The sequence below is a fragment of the Orycteropus afer genome, unplaced genomic scaffold, assembly GCF_000298275.1.
Source record: "Orycteropus afer afer isolate SDZICR_OR568_19922 unplaced genomic scaffold, OryAfe1.0 scaffold00179, whole genome shotgun sequence".
Lineage (NCBI taxonomy): Eukaryota > Metazoa > Chordata > Mammalia > Tubulidentata > Orycteropodidae > Orycteropus > Orycteropus afer.
The window spans coordinates 426,364-442,518 of record NW_006921766.1 but is presented as its reverse complement, the minus strand read 5'-3'; the positions used below and the strand labels follow the sequence as shown (position 1 = coordinate 442,518).

The 16,155-nt window shown below is 45.5% G+C and overlaps 1 protein-coding gene across 1 annotated transcript in view; it reads right to left on the bottom strand.

Moving 5' to 3' along the window:
• The window catches only part of TSPEAR (thrombospondin type laminin G domain and EAR repeats), a 311,553-nt gene that overhangs the window by 31,268 nt on the left and 264,130 nt on the right, over positions 1-16,155 (bottom strand). The gene's annotated exons all lie outside the window — the stretch shown is intronic.

Sequence of the window (16,155 nt, the reverse complement as noted above, 5' to 3'; positions counted from 1 at the left end):
ATGGGAATTCCAGAACACTTAATTGTGCTCATGAGGAACATGTACATAGACCAGGAGGCTGTCATTCAAACAGAACGAGGGGATACTGTATGGTTTAAAATCAGTAAGGGAGTCCATCAGTGTTGTGTCCTTTCACCATACTTATTTACTCTGTATGCTGAGCAAATAATCTGAGAAGCTGGACTATATGAAGAAAAGCATGTCATCAGGATTGGAGGAAGGCTCGTTAACAACCTGCGATATGCAAACAACACAACTTTGCTTGCTGAAAGTGAGTATGACTTGAAGTACTTACTGATGATGATTGAAGACTACAATCTGCAATACGGATTACACTTCAACAAAAAGAAAACGAAAATCCTCACAGCTGGACCAACAAGAAGCATCATGGTAAATGGAAAAAGGATTGAAGTTGTCAAAGATTGCATATTACTTGGTTACACCATCAACACCAATGGAAGCAGCAGCCAAGAAATTACACAATGTTTTGCCCTGGGCAAATCTGCTGCAAAAGACCTATTTAAAGTGCTGAAGAGCAAAGATGTCACCTTGAAAACCAAGGTGTGCCTAACCCAAGCCATGATATTTTCAATTGCCTCATATGCATGTGAAAACTGAACAATGAATAAGGAAGAATGAAGAATAGTCAATGCTTTTGAGTTATGATGTTAGCGAAGAATACTAAAAGTACCATGGACTGCCAGAAGAAGGAACAAATCTGTCCTGGAAGAAGTACAGTTGGAATGTTCCTTGGAAGCGAGAATGGCCAGACTTTGTCTAACCTACTTTGGTCTGTTGTCAGAAGGGACCATTCCTTGGAGAAAGATATCATGCTTGGTAAAGTGGATGGTTAATGAAACAGGCGAAGGCCCTGAATGAGATGGACTGACATAAGGGCTGCAATAATGGGCTCTGGTATAGCAGGGATTATGAGGTTGGCACAGGACTGGGCAGTGTTTTGTACTGTTGTACATAGGGTTGCTCTGAGTCAGAGCTGACTCGACAGCACTTAACAACAACAACAACAATACTTTTATGACTCAGAATTCTACTCCTGAGTTTTTACCCTCTCCAAATAAAAACCTATCTCCCCAAAAAACTTTCTACGAGAATGTATTTTTCAGGGTTATTCATAATAGTCAAAAGCTTGGAACTGCCCAGGTATTCATCCAATGAGCAAACAACCTGTAATAGCCACCTCTATTAATCAATGGATCCTTTTCCACCTTACACCTAAGAGCCTGTGGATATCACTTCTCTCCTCTATGTGTTCCAGATGGCACTGCTATTGTTTCTTTTATCTCTGTCAGTCTAAGTGCCTGGCAGACTGACTGGCACACACACACATGCACACCAAATCTGTTTTCAACTCATAGCGATCCTATAGGGTACAATAGAACTATGCATAGGGTTTCCAAGGCTGTAAATCTTTACAGAATCAGACTGCCTGCCACATCTTTCTCCACCAGAGTGGCTGGTGGGTGTTCTGGTTACCTAGTGATGCTCTGACAAGAATATACCACAAATGGGATGGCTTTAACAAACAGGAGTTTATTCTCTTACAGTTTGGAGGCTTTAAGTCCAAGTTCAAAGTATCAGGCTCTAGGGGCTGGATGAAAGCCCCTCAAACTTGGGTTCCAGCTCTGCCTCCTGCTTCTGGCCCACTGGAGCTAAAGGCATTTCTTCACTCAGACAGCTGCTGGCTGCTGAGGCTGACAAGCCCAAGGTTGACAAGTAAAAAGGCACAGTCCCAATGTTACCAAACCATATGACAGATCATTAATTTAGGTCCATTTTAAGTCCCAAGGTCGGCAGAGCATGGCAGCCTGCTGAACAATGACACGGCTACATGCAGAGTCCAAGCATGCAATATACAGGAGACTATCTCCAAGGCTTCTCCTTATATACAGGAAGCAGACCATATCCCAAAGGCAGCTACTCAGCTGCTTGTGGTAGATCCCACCATGGAGTTGATTGGCTGTCTCATCATGGGTAATAAGTACCACCAGGCTGCCCAGTCACTCAACCAGGCCCAGCCAAGTTGACACACAAACTGAACTACCACAGTGGGTTAAAACTGCTGATCTTTAGGTAAGCAGCTGAGTGCTTAACCACTATGTAACCAGGGTTCCTTTAGGCTGGCACAGATGACATTTGATCATGGCTACTAGACAAAAGGACAACACAGAACTGAACAAAAAAGCAATCTCTCCATGCAGCAGCTGGCAGGGGACATGAGGCACCATTGCCCACTCCAGCCTACCCTGCACCCCCCTCACCCTCCCAGGGCCAACTATGCCAGAAGGTGAAAGATCGGGGGTGAGCTGTGCTGTGCTGCTATTGAGCCTAGTCTCGGACCAGAGGTCCTTCTAGAGGCCTCAGACCAGAGACTATTCTGAGAGCATAAACAAGATTTTAAGCTAAAGGAGTAAGACTCCCCAGGACTCAGCAATACTACCAGGGTGACCAGATGCAGCTGGGATGCTGACTGCATACCAGGGCAGGGGCTGAGCTAAGGTTCTTTGGGTGAGGTCATTTTCTGCTAACCTGGGTCTGTGAGCTTGGGGCTATTTCTGTGGAAGGGAGAGGAGGGAGCCGAGAGGGGAGGAGCAGAGAGGAGAGGCATTGCAGCCTCCTTGGTCTCTAATTAGAGGGAGGGGCTTCAAGGGCACTCTCAGAGAGCAAGGGGCATGGAGGCACAGAGGGTGTGGCATGGCCTTGGCCAGCACAGGCAACTGGCAGACTTAAACCAAAAAAAAACCAAACTCACTGCCATCGAGTGGATTCTGACTCATAGTGACCCCCATTGCGTTTCTGAGGTGGTAAATCTTTACGGAAGTGGATTGCCCATTTTTTTCTTCCACAGAGTGGTTAGTGGGTTTGAACCACCAAACTTATGGTTAGCAGTCAAATGCCTTAGGCATTATGCTACCAGAGCTTGTCAATAAAAACACAAGGCATGCCATTCCATTGCCATTTCAGACAGACAACCAACTAATTTTTTAGCATAGCTCTGTCTTGTGCAATATTTGAGACATGCTTTTACTTAAAAATGATTCATTCTCAATTTGTATTTTTGGCGCAAATGGTTAAGGCATTTGGCTGCTAACTGAAAGGCTGGAGATTCGAATCCACCCAGAGGCACTTTGGGAGAAGCATGGTGATCTACTTCTGAAAAACCAGCCACTGCAAACCCTGTGGAGCACGGTTCCACTCTGACACACATGGCGACACCTATGAGTCAGAGTTGATGCAACACAATTGGTTTGGTTTTGGTTTTTATTTGTATTTTTCCTGGTTCTGGAGTTGGCAGAGACCCAACAGGGGTATCATTGGGTCTCAGTCTCAGCTTTGGCTGGGCCAGCCTTGCAGTGGGTGGATGGCAGTGTTCCTCCTTGGCATACCTAGAGGGGTCTTCCCCTCCCCTCCAGCCAGGATCCTCAGCTTCTCCCACTTGGAGCCTAGAAGCAGGAAGTCTCTACTCCTGATGCTGTACCCTGCCCTAGCAGGGGAGTACTGGCGCTGCTGTCCAGCCCTCCTGGCCTCAGATCTCATAAGGGAACCACAAGGAGAGGTAACTAATTCCTCCACATTGAAACAGCCCTGTGAACCTCGTTACTCAAGCAACTGATTGGCATGGACCTGCCTAGCTGGGCAGAGTATCCTCCTTCCCATCATGGAATTCCCTGAGCCCTGCTGGGCCAGGCCTGGCATGGTGCCAGAGGAATCAGATGAACTTGTTGCTCGAGGGAACTTTCAGGATGTGTGGCCAGTAGCACTGGAGCCAGGACAGCCTTCTTGGAGGGCAGTGGCTCCTGGGGACCCAACGATTAGCTGCTGGGCAGAGGACCCTGGTTTGGTTCTGATGGTGTTTCTGTGCTCCGAACATTGTCCTGCCAGAGTGGGAGGCTAGGGATGCTCCTGCCAGGGCTATCTCCTCAGTTGCCAGGGTAAGAAGCTGTACTCCACAGGGCTGTGGTGGGGATTTGCCATTGGGAATCCTGGGCAATGGAGAGGGCTGTTCTTGGCTGGAGTGTAGCACCTGTCCAGCAAGCTTGGGGGGCTTTCTCTGAGCTCTTTCCCCATCCTCAGCAGGCCCACCAAACCTTCTTAACCTCTTCCAAGCTGCCTAGGTCACTGCCAGTTCCTATTTCACAGAGAAAACAAAAGTCACCTGAGGAAATGGCCTTATGAATAGCACAGCTGCAGTCACTAACTAAGACCTCACTGTGCCAGCCTCTGGGCTAGGCCTCCCAGGGGTCAGCTCAAAAGTTGGCTTCTCAGAGAGGCCTCTCACTACATACAGTATGTAGCCCTTTTCCTATAGTGGTCTTGTGTTAGTCCCAGAACCTTCCCCTGCACCTCCATGCTGCTGCCTTCAGGCTCTTATCTGCACTCCTCTGAGTTGTACCCACTGCACTTGGTTCCACCCACAGTGCCTCCTACTCTGTTGCTGCGGTAGAGAGTGTGTTCATGTGTGCATATGTGTGTGTGCATATGCATGTGTGTGTGTGCATATATGTGTTGGTGTGCATGTGTGTTGGGAGCAGTCTTAATAGAGGCTTGCTCAGAGAGCATTGGGACAAGGTAACAGAGCCATGACTGAGAAATTTGTGTGTGTGTGTGTGTGTGTGTGTGGCACAGGGGTGACCAGCAGTCCCTGCTGAGATCTGGTTGCAGTTGTCAATGTCACAACCTTCATTCATAATTCCCAAACTACAGAACTCTGAAAGCTGGAAGATTTTTGTAAGTTTGTAGCAAACTCATTTAGAAGCAAAATTCCCCCTCAATGGATGATTCTTTTTATAGTCTTTATTTATCCCAGTCAGTGTAAATGTTCACACACTCAGCTGCAGAGATAATAATGGTTTTGATTATAGGCAAACAGTTCCAGGCACAGAGTGAGCCCTCAATAGGTTTAATGTATATGTGCACATGTGTGTACATATATGTGTGTAGGCCATTATGTGCTTATGTGTGCATGTGTGTGCAGGCAATTATGCATATGCATGTGTGCAGGCATGTGCGTGTGTGTGTGTGTGTGTGTGCTTTCCTGTTATTTCCAGGGATTCAGACCAAGAGAGGGGGCAGTGCGTATGTTCAGTCCAGGAGCTTAATCCAATTTTCCTTGTTCTTTCTTTTCATTTTTTTCTGGATATTTACATTCTTAGTTGAGAGCCAGTTCTCAGTAAGCCCACAGCTTCACACCCCCCACCCCATGTACCCACTTACAGTTCCTTGGTGGTGTCTGTGGTCCCACCCCTCCTCCAGTCCCAGAGTCATGGGTCTCTCCAGTTCTTGGTGACATTCCCTCCTTTTCCCCCTAGGTGTCCCAAGGGCAGCTCATACTCAACAGTCTCTTCCTGACCCAAATCTCTCTCTATTCTCAATCCTTATTTTTCCCAACAGCACATTCACCAGCCAACCCTCTCAGGAAATAAGCCCCATCTTTGCTGCCTCTACATGCCATTCTCCTGTCTTCCCCACTCTGTGATCTACATCTTATGGCTGTGACCCGTTCACGGAGAAGAAAGTGCAGCAACAGGAGGCTTGGTTTCCTGTGAGTAGACACTTTCATTTCTGGAGATGCCTAATTATTTGACACTTGGTCACTGCCACCTAAAGGAAGGTTCTAGAAGTCCTGGTGGGGAACTTAGAGGGTAAGGCTGAGGAATGCACCCTCTCCTGCTTTGCCTGTGTGTTTGTCAGGGTTGGCTGCAGGACCTCAGTGCACTCCTAGCCCTTTCCTTCTGAACCCTCTCATCTGCAGCAGGAACCCCATCCAAAGACACCCCAGGCCAGGTCTGTCTGCACAACCACTCACATGCCCCCTGCAGCCCTGCAGCATGCAGCCCAAACCATCGGTCATCATTCTTGGCCGGGAGCACACACTTTCAAAGCACCTCATCCTCACTGGCTTCAAAGCTTGCTTTCATGACAGAGATTGCAAAATTCCAAAGCTAACAGTAAACAAATTAAGAAATCTCAAAGACCCAAGTGGATTTAAACACAATACAAAAAATGTTGGCAAAGCATGAAAGTGGAATTTTGTGGGCTTGGGGGAATTATTGACATGGAAGAAATGTGTCTTATAAAGAAGGAGACTTTCGGGCAGGGTCTGTGCTAACAGGGTCTCAGCACCCTCAAGGGCCTTCTCAGGCACTTGCAGTGTCTTGAGCGCCTGTCCCAGCTCTCCAGTGGTTCTGCCCAGCATGGAGCTGGGGACAAGATCTGTGTTCCCTAGGTCCTGTTCCTGCCTCTTTCCTTTTCCTCCTGTTTTCTTTCAGGCCTATGTCCCCCAGCCCCAGGTCTGCTGTCCTCAGTAGCCTAAACCCTCAACCTGGGCTCTTGTGGTTCTGTTTCTACATGCTTGCTGCTGTCCTCCTTTCTGAGGATGCCTTGGCATGTCCAAGACCTGCCTGTGACATTGAGCGTGGACTTAAGCTGCCTCTGAGGTGTGGCCTGAAAATGCTGAGTGCCCACCACCTCCTGGGCCAGGCCTGCCTGCTTCTACCAACATTGCCTGAGACCAAAGTCATTTTGTGTCAGCAACCACATTCCACAAACACCTCTGAAATGCCTTCAAGAATGGGGTGAATTCCTGGGTGCGTCTGTTAAACACAGCCTGGCACCTTAATGAAGAGCAAGTTATTTGTCAAAGGGACAAGTCATCACTTAGGGGATCCAAGTAAGGGAGAATTACCAGGTAATCTGGGCACAAAAGCCAGAGTCCATCTTTGATGGAGAGGGGGCCGTGGGCAGGAGTGAGGACACCTACAGATGGCTGGGCTCTGCCACCTACCACTGTGAGTCCTTGGCCAGGTACCTACACTTCTGAGCCTCAGTTTTCTCACCTGTGACAGGAGCCTAAGAAGAAACTGTCAGATGGCTGAGCACATGGCTGAGCCACAGGTCTCTTCTCAAATCTCTGTAAGTAGCCAAGAGGCTTTCCATCAAGGAGAAGGTAGCAGGCTCCCTACAGTGGCAATTTCTGGGCTTCTGGAATACCGAGGCTGTCAGGAATGGATGGCAGGGGGACCAGGGACGTCGTGTCTTGATTATTGGGGAGCACCAATCACCCGCCCACTCCTAGCCTGGGCACCTGAAGCCAGAGCTGCCATCTGCTTAGGGGTGGTGGTTGCCTTGGTGGTCCTGCTGGGAAGCTCCTGTTTCCAGGTGGTCATTTCAACATCACCTCTTCATGAAGATGAGGGGTCCTCTACTCCTTCCTTCCTCCATTACCCTCCATGCTGCCTAGGGTGTCTCTACTAAAGAATGCCAATATATGTGTCAGTGCCTGGGCCCCTACCTTTATCCAGGCCTGTCCACAGGTGGCACTGGAAGGTGGACACCACCATGAGGTTTCCATCATCCTGAGCATATAATTATGATTCATCCTCACAGAGCCAAGTGCACAGCCGTGACTTCATTTCCGTCTTGGTGGTTTTGGTGGCCAGACCACCTTGTTTCTTCCAGGGCAACATTCCTCACCTCCAGGTAAAACAGACTCTTCTTCTTGCTTGAGATTGCACCTCATGTTTGACTGCTCCATGCTTGGGACCCTATGATCCAAGTGCACTTATTTTTTAACAATTTCTATTGCCCTGTTCTAAATTCCTCCCCTCCTTCCTTCTTTCTTTTTTGGAGGAAGAAAATACACCATCACTGCCCCATAACTAATATCTTCCAGCTTCTTATGGGTCCCTTCCATTTCCTGGGAGGCCATTCTCATCCTCCTGTTCCAACTTGGCTGCTTGCTCCATAGGCAGTGTGGTATCTTGACCGTCTCTGCCTTTCCTTTTACTTACAGCTTGTTTGCCCATCAGAGGTCCCTTGGGTGACACGAATGGTTTGAGCTCAACTATTAACTGAAAGCTTGGTGGTTTGAACCCACCCAGGACTCCAGGGAAGAAAGGCCTGGTAATCTGCTTCCATAAAGATTAAAGCCAAGAAAATCCTGCGGAGCTCAGTTGACTCAATAGCAAGGAGTTTGCTTTCTTTGGCTTGGTGTGTCCATCGGATATTCAAGTTTTCCAACCCATGAAACTCACTCTGTGTTCCATGGAATCCTCTTCTAATCTCATAATCCTCCCTCCTGGAATACTCACCCTCATACCATCAGGGCCGATCGTTGTCTAGAATAGACATCCATTCTCATTCTGGAACTTTGCTTTACAGCCATCTAGGCTTGCAGACACCACTTTCAATTATGTTATTTCCTGTTTTGGGCTGATTTCCTTGTTTGTTGGTGCATCCCTTAAGGACTCTATCTCCTCTGAGGGCTCCCCTACATTTCCCAGCATCCCATGCAGCTGGGTGAGGCCATGTGACTGAGGCTGGCTAATGGTCTGTGAGCAGAAGTTTACATGTGTCAATGCTAGCCTGGGGAAAAAGAGCTGGTGGGCTTCCTGCTTCTCTCCTGCCCCATGCAGCCCACCTGGGGGCCAAGAGTTCCATATGGCACAGCCACAGAGAGAGGGGTCCTTGACTCCATCAGACTGCACATCAGTGAGAAAAAGCCTTTGTTGAGGAAGCCGCTGGTATTTGGGAACTGTCCGCTGTGGCAGCCAGGATTACTTATCTTACCCAATATAATGGACACAGAATTTGAGGTTGAAATTTATTTTCCTTCAGAACCTTGAAAGCATTTTTCCCTGTCTTCCAACATCTGGGATTGTTGATGAGACTCTGAATGCACTGTGATTCCTGTGCCTTGTGGTAACTTTTCTTTTTTCTCTCTCTGGAAGGTTTTGAAGACACTGTGGTTAAAGCAAGGAGCTCTGGGGGTGTAGTGGTTAAGGCATTTGGCTGCTAACCAAAAGGTTGGTGGTTTGAACTCACCACCTATTCTGCAGAAGAAAGGTGAAACAGTTTCTGTAAAGATTTACAGCCTTGGAAACCCTATGGGGCAGTTCTGCTCTGTCCTATAGGGTCACTATGAGTTGGAATCAGCTCTATGGCTGTGGGTTTGTTTACTTGGTTTGGAAGGTTTTGGGATCTTCCCTTTGTCCTTATTATCTAGAAAGTTCTTCACAATGAGTCTAGATGTGGGTCTATTCTTCCTTGGTCTCAACGTTCTTTCTGTGTGAAGGAAAAGGCATGCCCCTACATCTGGGAGGTTTCTTAGAACTTTTCTTTGATAATTCTCTTACTCACCTCTCCCTCTTCTCTCCATCTAGAACTGTGGTTAGCCAGATATTAGAACTCCTGGACTGATTATCTCTTTTCTTTTTGTTCTCTAATTCTAATGTTGACTGCTAATAGCTTTCAATTCCCACCCCTTTTGTTTCCTCTTTGCCCCACACCTGGGTAAGCTGATAAGAAAATATCTCTTCCTTTTGCACCAGAGGGAGATTCAAACCGCACAAGGCCCTGCCTGTGTGTGGGAACCCTCATCTGGTCACCCTCCTCCAACTACCATGAAAACTCCAAGGTAGGCTCCTTTCTTGACCTGCTCAAGCCATTTCAGATATGTTTAAGAAGCTCACCATGAGTGCTCAATTATATGGGTAACAAACCTTTCAGAACTCTTGGTGTGAGTGTGGCATCATTGGGCTCAACATGGGAACCAAATATTAGGTGGAGGTACATCTGCTTTGGCAGAGTGACCATAACATCTGTGTTCTGGGAGTTTTCCTTATCTTTATCTTCCAGTCATTAACAAATGTCTGCTTTTAATACTAGCAATTGTATTTTCAATATCCAAGATCTCTTTCTTGTTAATAGCATTTGGCATATGAATTTAATATCTCCTTGAATAGTTCTTGTGGTAATTAAATTTGTATGTCAACTTGGCTGGGCCTGGTTGAGTGGCTGGGCTGATGGTAATTATTACCCATGATGAGACTGGCAATCATTTCCATGGTGGGATCTACCACAAGAAGCTGAGTAGCTGCTTGGGTATGTGGTCTGCTTCCTATATGTAAGAAGCAGCTTTGCAAATGGCAACTAGCTTATGGCACCTTGAACCCTGCATGTAGCCTTGTCATTATTCAGCAGCCTGTCATGCTCTGCCGACCTTGGGACTTACAATGGACTTGAATTAATGGCTTGCCACGTGTTTTGTTAATATCGGGACTGTGCCTTATTGCTTGTCAACCTTGGGCTTGGCAGCCTCAGCAGCCAGCAGCTGTCTGAGTGAAGAAAAGTCTCTAGTTTCAGTGGGCCAGGAGCTGGAGGCAGAGCTGAAGCCCAAGGCTGAAGGGCTTTCACCCAGCCCCTACAGCCTGACACTTTGAACTTGGACTTAAAGCCTCCAAATTGTAAGAATCAACTCCTGTTTGTTAAGGCCATCCCATTTGTGGTATATTTCTTGTCAGAGTGGCACTAGGTAACCAGAACAGTTCTGAAGATTATTTATTTTTAAAAAATTCTCTTCTGTTTCCAGAACTAACTCAGTTTCCAGCAGTGTGAGTATATTTATTATTTCAGCCTGCCCCTGTGTTTTAGACCTTTTTCCCAGTGTCTAGAGACCCCTAGCTACGTGTGTCCATTTCACAGGGAGGTGTGGAAGTACACGGGACATGTCAATGGCAGGTGTCACTTTGCAGAGCTGGAGTATCTGGTTGTGGCCCCTAATGAAGCTCCACAATGAAGGTGATGTTTCTACATAGGTCTTTTCAATACTGTACCTTCATGCTCAAATGTAGGATATTTAGGATCATGGTGCTAGCAGATATGGGATTATAATCTTTGAAATACGTCCACCTCACTGCCAGAGTCCCCTTTCATGTAACTTCCTCTTGTGATTTGTAACGCAGGCCTCCAGGATGCAACCTCTTCTTGGTTTGACAGGCTTGATGGAAGACTTTGCTTGGTTGACCAGAAAGTGACTCACTGTGGTTCTATCCCATGATGCAGGCTCTGCTCTCAAGATACCCTACAGTCTACTCTCCTTTCCCCAGCTGGCCCATTACATCCTTGAAATAATCACCAAGTCATCTTTCAGAACAAGATGCTTGATTCTTTTAGTGGTTCCTCATGAGATAGGGTTCAAACCCCTTCCTGATTCTGGTCTGTCTGCTGGAACACAGTTATCTGCCAAAACTCCAGACATGTGAACCCAGGGCCTGCAGGCACAGAAACCTTCCCTCTCTAGCCACATGTTTATTTTGATGCAGCCACAATCCCATTAGCTTTCTGGGCACCCATGTGACTTGATGAAATGTGCAATTAATGTAAACCCTGAACCTTGCATGAACCACTGTCTGCCCAGCACCCTGTGCCCTGCAGCTGTGTTGAAGCCTCATGCAACATCATCACTTTCAGTTTTAGCTGCTGTCTTGCTTGTCAAGATCTCCTTTGAATTCCTGATTTTACCACATTTCACGCCCCTCACCTCTGTTCTTAGCCCCCAGATGCTTCTGCACCTTTATCCTCATAGACTTTGGGCTTTAACTCTAGGTCAACGATTTAGTCATCAGATGGGTAAGCTGGTCCAGTAGCCAGGATCACCCATCAATGGACACTCCTCTGTGTTCTTTTCAAAGCCGTTGTATGCACATTCAATCAGTTTGCTACCTCATCCAAGGTATCCGTTTGTTTTCTGGAGTACTGAGCATCCTCACAGTTGGTACAATGATAAATAGGACATTATTGCTATTGTTAGTTGTTGTTGAGTCAGCATCAACTCATGGTAACTACAACTGAACAAAACCCCGCCAGTCCTGTACCACCCCCATGATTGATTGCAGATCAGACCATTGTGATCTGCAGAGTTTTCATTGGCTGATTTTCAGAAGTGTATCACCAAGCCTCTCTTCCTAGTTCATCTTAATTAGGAAGTTCTACTGAAACCTATTCAGCATCATGGCAACATGAAAGCTTCCATTGACAGAGGGGTGGTGGCTGTGCATGAGATGCATTGGTCGAGAACTGAACTTGGGTCTCCTTCATGGAAGGTGAGAACTCTACCACTGAACCACCAATGCCTCACAAAGAAGACACAAAGAACTTGTATTCATGAAAGACTGGCCAGACTGCCACTGTTCGAATCCCAGCTCTGCTGCTCTCTCACTGTGGGGCTATGAGCCAATTTCATAGCAGCCTCTCTGTGCCTCAATTATTTACATGTAGCTCCCATTTGGGAGCTAGTAAGAGTTCTTTCCTCACAGTGTGCCTGTGAGGATTAGGGGAGAGGGAGGGAGTAAAACTCTTGATGGGGATATTTTATGGAATCACTACTTAGTAGGTGTGAGCCACTGTCCTCACCTACCTCTGGGGAGTGTTCAAACAGTACAGGGTTGAGAGGAACCTGCCTCACCCTGCTACTTGCCCACCTTGTGAAAGACATGGTTGTGTGGTGAACTGCTTGCACCAAAAATCTTGGGGTCACCTTGCCTCTTCCACTTGTCCTCAAACTTATCTGTTCCATCAGTCCAGAACACACACACACACACACACACACACACTTGTCATTCAGTTGACTTCAACTCGTGTCAAGCCCATATGTGTCAGAGCAGAACTGTGCTCTGTGGGATTTTCAATGTTGTGATCTTTCAGAAGTAGATCACAGGCCTTTCTTCCAAGGTGCCTCTGGATGGACTTGAATTGAACCTTTCGGTTTGCAGCCAAGTGTGTTACCATTTGACCTACCCAAGGACTTCATTTTTTTTTTTTTCCATGAGCAAAGTCTCACTATCCTCCCTTTGAGGGAGCATTCTGGCTACATTTCTCCCAAGACACATTTGATCATTTTCCTAGCCTTTGCATAGTCAGTAAAACACAGATAGACATTTTTCTGATAGTCTCTGCTCTCCTTTGACATCAGCAATGATATCCCCCATTCCACATCCTCTTCTCAATCTGTCTTGAATTTCTGATAGTTCTCTGTCGACATACTGCTGCAACCATCTTTGAATATCTTCAGCAAAATTTTACTTGCCTATCAGCCACTCCTCGGAAGGAAGATGGAGCAATCTACTTCCGTAGTGATACTGCCTCGGAAACCCAAGGAGGGGTCGCTATGAGTTGGGTCCGACTTGACGGCACATAACAACAACAATGGTGACGTAGGGAGGTCTGATAGCATAGTGCTTAAGGCACTTGACTGCCAACCAGAAGGTTGGCGATTCAAACCCACCAGCCACACCTCAGAAGAAAGGTTGGGCAATCTACTTCCATAGTGATACCACCTCAGAAATCCAAGGAGGGTCGCTGTGAGTAGGGTCCGACTCGATGGCACATAACAACAACAACAACAACAACATGGTGGTGTAGTGTCTAGGGCATCTGACTGTTAACCAGAAGGCTAGCAGATCAAACCCATCAGTCACCCCTTGGAAGGAAGGTTGGGCAATCTACTTCCATAGTGATACTGCTTCGGAAACCTTGGGAGGGGTCACTATGAGTTGGATCTGACTCGATGGCAGTGCGTATGATATTAATAATATTGTTTGATGATTTTCATATTCTACTGATCATCTTTCTTTGGAATGGGAACAAATGTGCATCTCTTCCAGTCAGTTGTCAAGTACCTGTCTTCCAAGTTTCTTGGCATAAATGAGTAAGTGCCTGTAGAACTGCCTCCATTTGTTGAAACATCTCAGTGTCAATTTTCGAAACTTTGCTTTTTGCCAATGCCTTCAATGTAGCTTGGACTTTTTATTTCAATACCATCAGTTCTTGGTCATATGCTACCTCCTGAAATTACTGATCACTGACAAATTCTTTTTAGTACAGTGACTCTGTATTCCTGCCAATTTCTTCTTTTTTTTTCTTTTGCTTTGAGTCATCACTGCCACAAGATAGAAAGATGATTGCCAGATTTATTACTATATTGTGCCAACTTCTTTTGATGCATCCTGCATTGTTCAATATTTTGCCCATACAATCCTCCAATATTACAACTCAAAATTTGAATTTTTTCTTCATTTCTTTCAGCTTGAAAAATGTTGTGTGTTCTTCTCTTTTGGTTTCCTATCTTCAAGTCTTTGCATATTTCATTATAATACTTTACATTGCCTTCTTGAGTGGCCTTCTGAAATCTTTTGTCTAGCTCTTTTACTTCATAATTTCTTCCATCCACTTTACTCTACTTTCAGGGGTAAGTTTCAGAGTCTCTTCTGACATCATTTTTGTCTTTTCTTTCTTTCTTTCTTGTCATTTTAATGACTTTTTACTTTCTTCACATGTGATGTTCTTGATGCCATCCCACAACTCATCTGGTCTTTGGTCATTAGTGTTCAATGCTTCAAATACATTCTTGAGATGGTCTCTAAATTCAGATGGGATATATTGAAGGCCATACTTTGGCTCTCTTGGACTTGTTTTAATTTTCTTCAACTTCAACTTGCACTTGCACTTGCACAGCAGTAATTTATGGTCTGTTACACAGTTGGCCCCTGGCCTTGTTCTGACTAATAAAATTGAGCTTCTCCATCATCTCTTTCCACAGACACAGTCGATTTGATTCCTGTGTATTCCATTTGGTGAGATCCATATGTATAGTGGTCATTTAGGTTGTTGAAAAAAAAAAAAGGTATTTGCAATGAATAAATTGTTGGTCTTACAAAATTCTATCATGTGATGTCTGGTGTAGTTTCTATCACCAAGGCCATTTTTCCTAACTACTGATCCTTCTTCATTTTTTTTCTCTTTCCAACTTTTGCATCTCAATCACTAGTAATTATTAATGCATCTTGATTGTGGGTTTTTTAAAAAAATCAATTTTAGACTGCAGAAGTTGTTAGAAATATTCAATTTCTTCATCTCTGGCTTTAGCAATTGATGCATAAATTTGAGTAATAGTAATGTTAACTGATTTTCTTGTATGCCTCTCTAGTGCTGCTATAACAGACATACCCTAAGTGGATGGCTTTAATAAAAAGAGATTTATTCTCTTACTGTTTAGGAAGCTAGAAGTCCAAGTTCAAGTTGCTGGCCCTAGGGGCTAGGTGAAGGTCCCTAGATGTTGGGCTTCAGCTTTACCTCCTGTTCCAGGCTCACTAGAGCTAGAAGCTTTTTCTGACTCACACAGCTTCTGGCTGCTGAGGCTGATGAACCCAAGATCAACAAGTAAAATGGCACAGTCCCAAGATTAGCAGACAACATGGCAGGCTACTAGTTCAAGTCTAGGAACAATCCCAAGATTGGGCAGGCAACGTGGCAGGCCACTGAGATGAAGACTGGGCCAAGTGCAGGATCCAGATGTACTAAAAAAGGCCAAGACCTTTCCCAGAGCTTCCTCTTATATACCACACTCAAAGGCAACTACTTAACTGCTCACAGTACATTACACCATGGAGATGATTACAATCTCATCATAGGGAATAACTACATCTAGCTGCCCAGCTTCTCAAAACTGTGGCCCAGCCAAACTGACACACAATCACAGCCTGTGAGTATTATTCTATCACTGACAACATTGTACTTCAGGATAGACCTTGAAATGTACTTTTTGACAATGAATGTAATACCATTCTCCAGTTTGTCATTCCCAGCATAGTAGGCCATATGATTATCTGATTCAAAATGGCCAACACCACTCCATTTCAGCTCACTAATGCTTAGGATATCAATCTTTATGCATTCCATTTGATTTTTGTCAATTTCAATTTTTCCTAGATTTATATGTCATACTTTCCATATTCAGATTATCAATGGAAACTTGTAGCTGTTTATTCTCATTTTAAGTAGTGCCACATCAGCAAATTAAGGTCCTGAAAGCTTTACTCCATCCACATCATTAAAGTTGACCTTTTGAGGAGTCAGCTCTTCCTTAGTCATATTTTGAGTGTCTTCCAACCTGAAAGGATCATCTTCTGGTACTATATCAGACAATGTTTTCCTGCTATTCGTAAGATATTCTCTGGCCAATTTTTTAAAGTAGATTGCCAAGTCTTTCTTCCTACTCTACCTCAGTCTGGAAACTCTGCTGGAACTTGTCTACCATGGGTGACTGCTGGCATTTGAAATACTGGTGACATAACTTCCAGCATCACAGCAGCACACAATACACCAGAGTATGACAGACTGACAGATGAATGGTAGATACACACACACATATAATCACTCCACCACTCGACTGTCAGTTTGTTATACTGTGATGGCCTGCGTGTTGCCATGAGGCTGGAGGCTTTGCCACCAGTATTTCAAATACCAGCAGGGTATTTGTCCATGGTGGACAGGTTTCATATAGTCACTATGAGTCAGAAA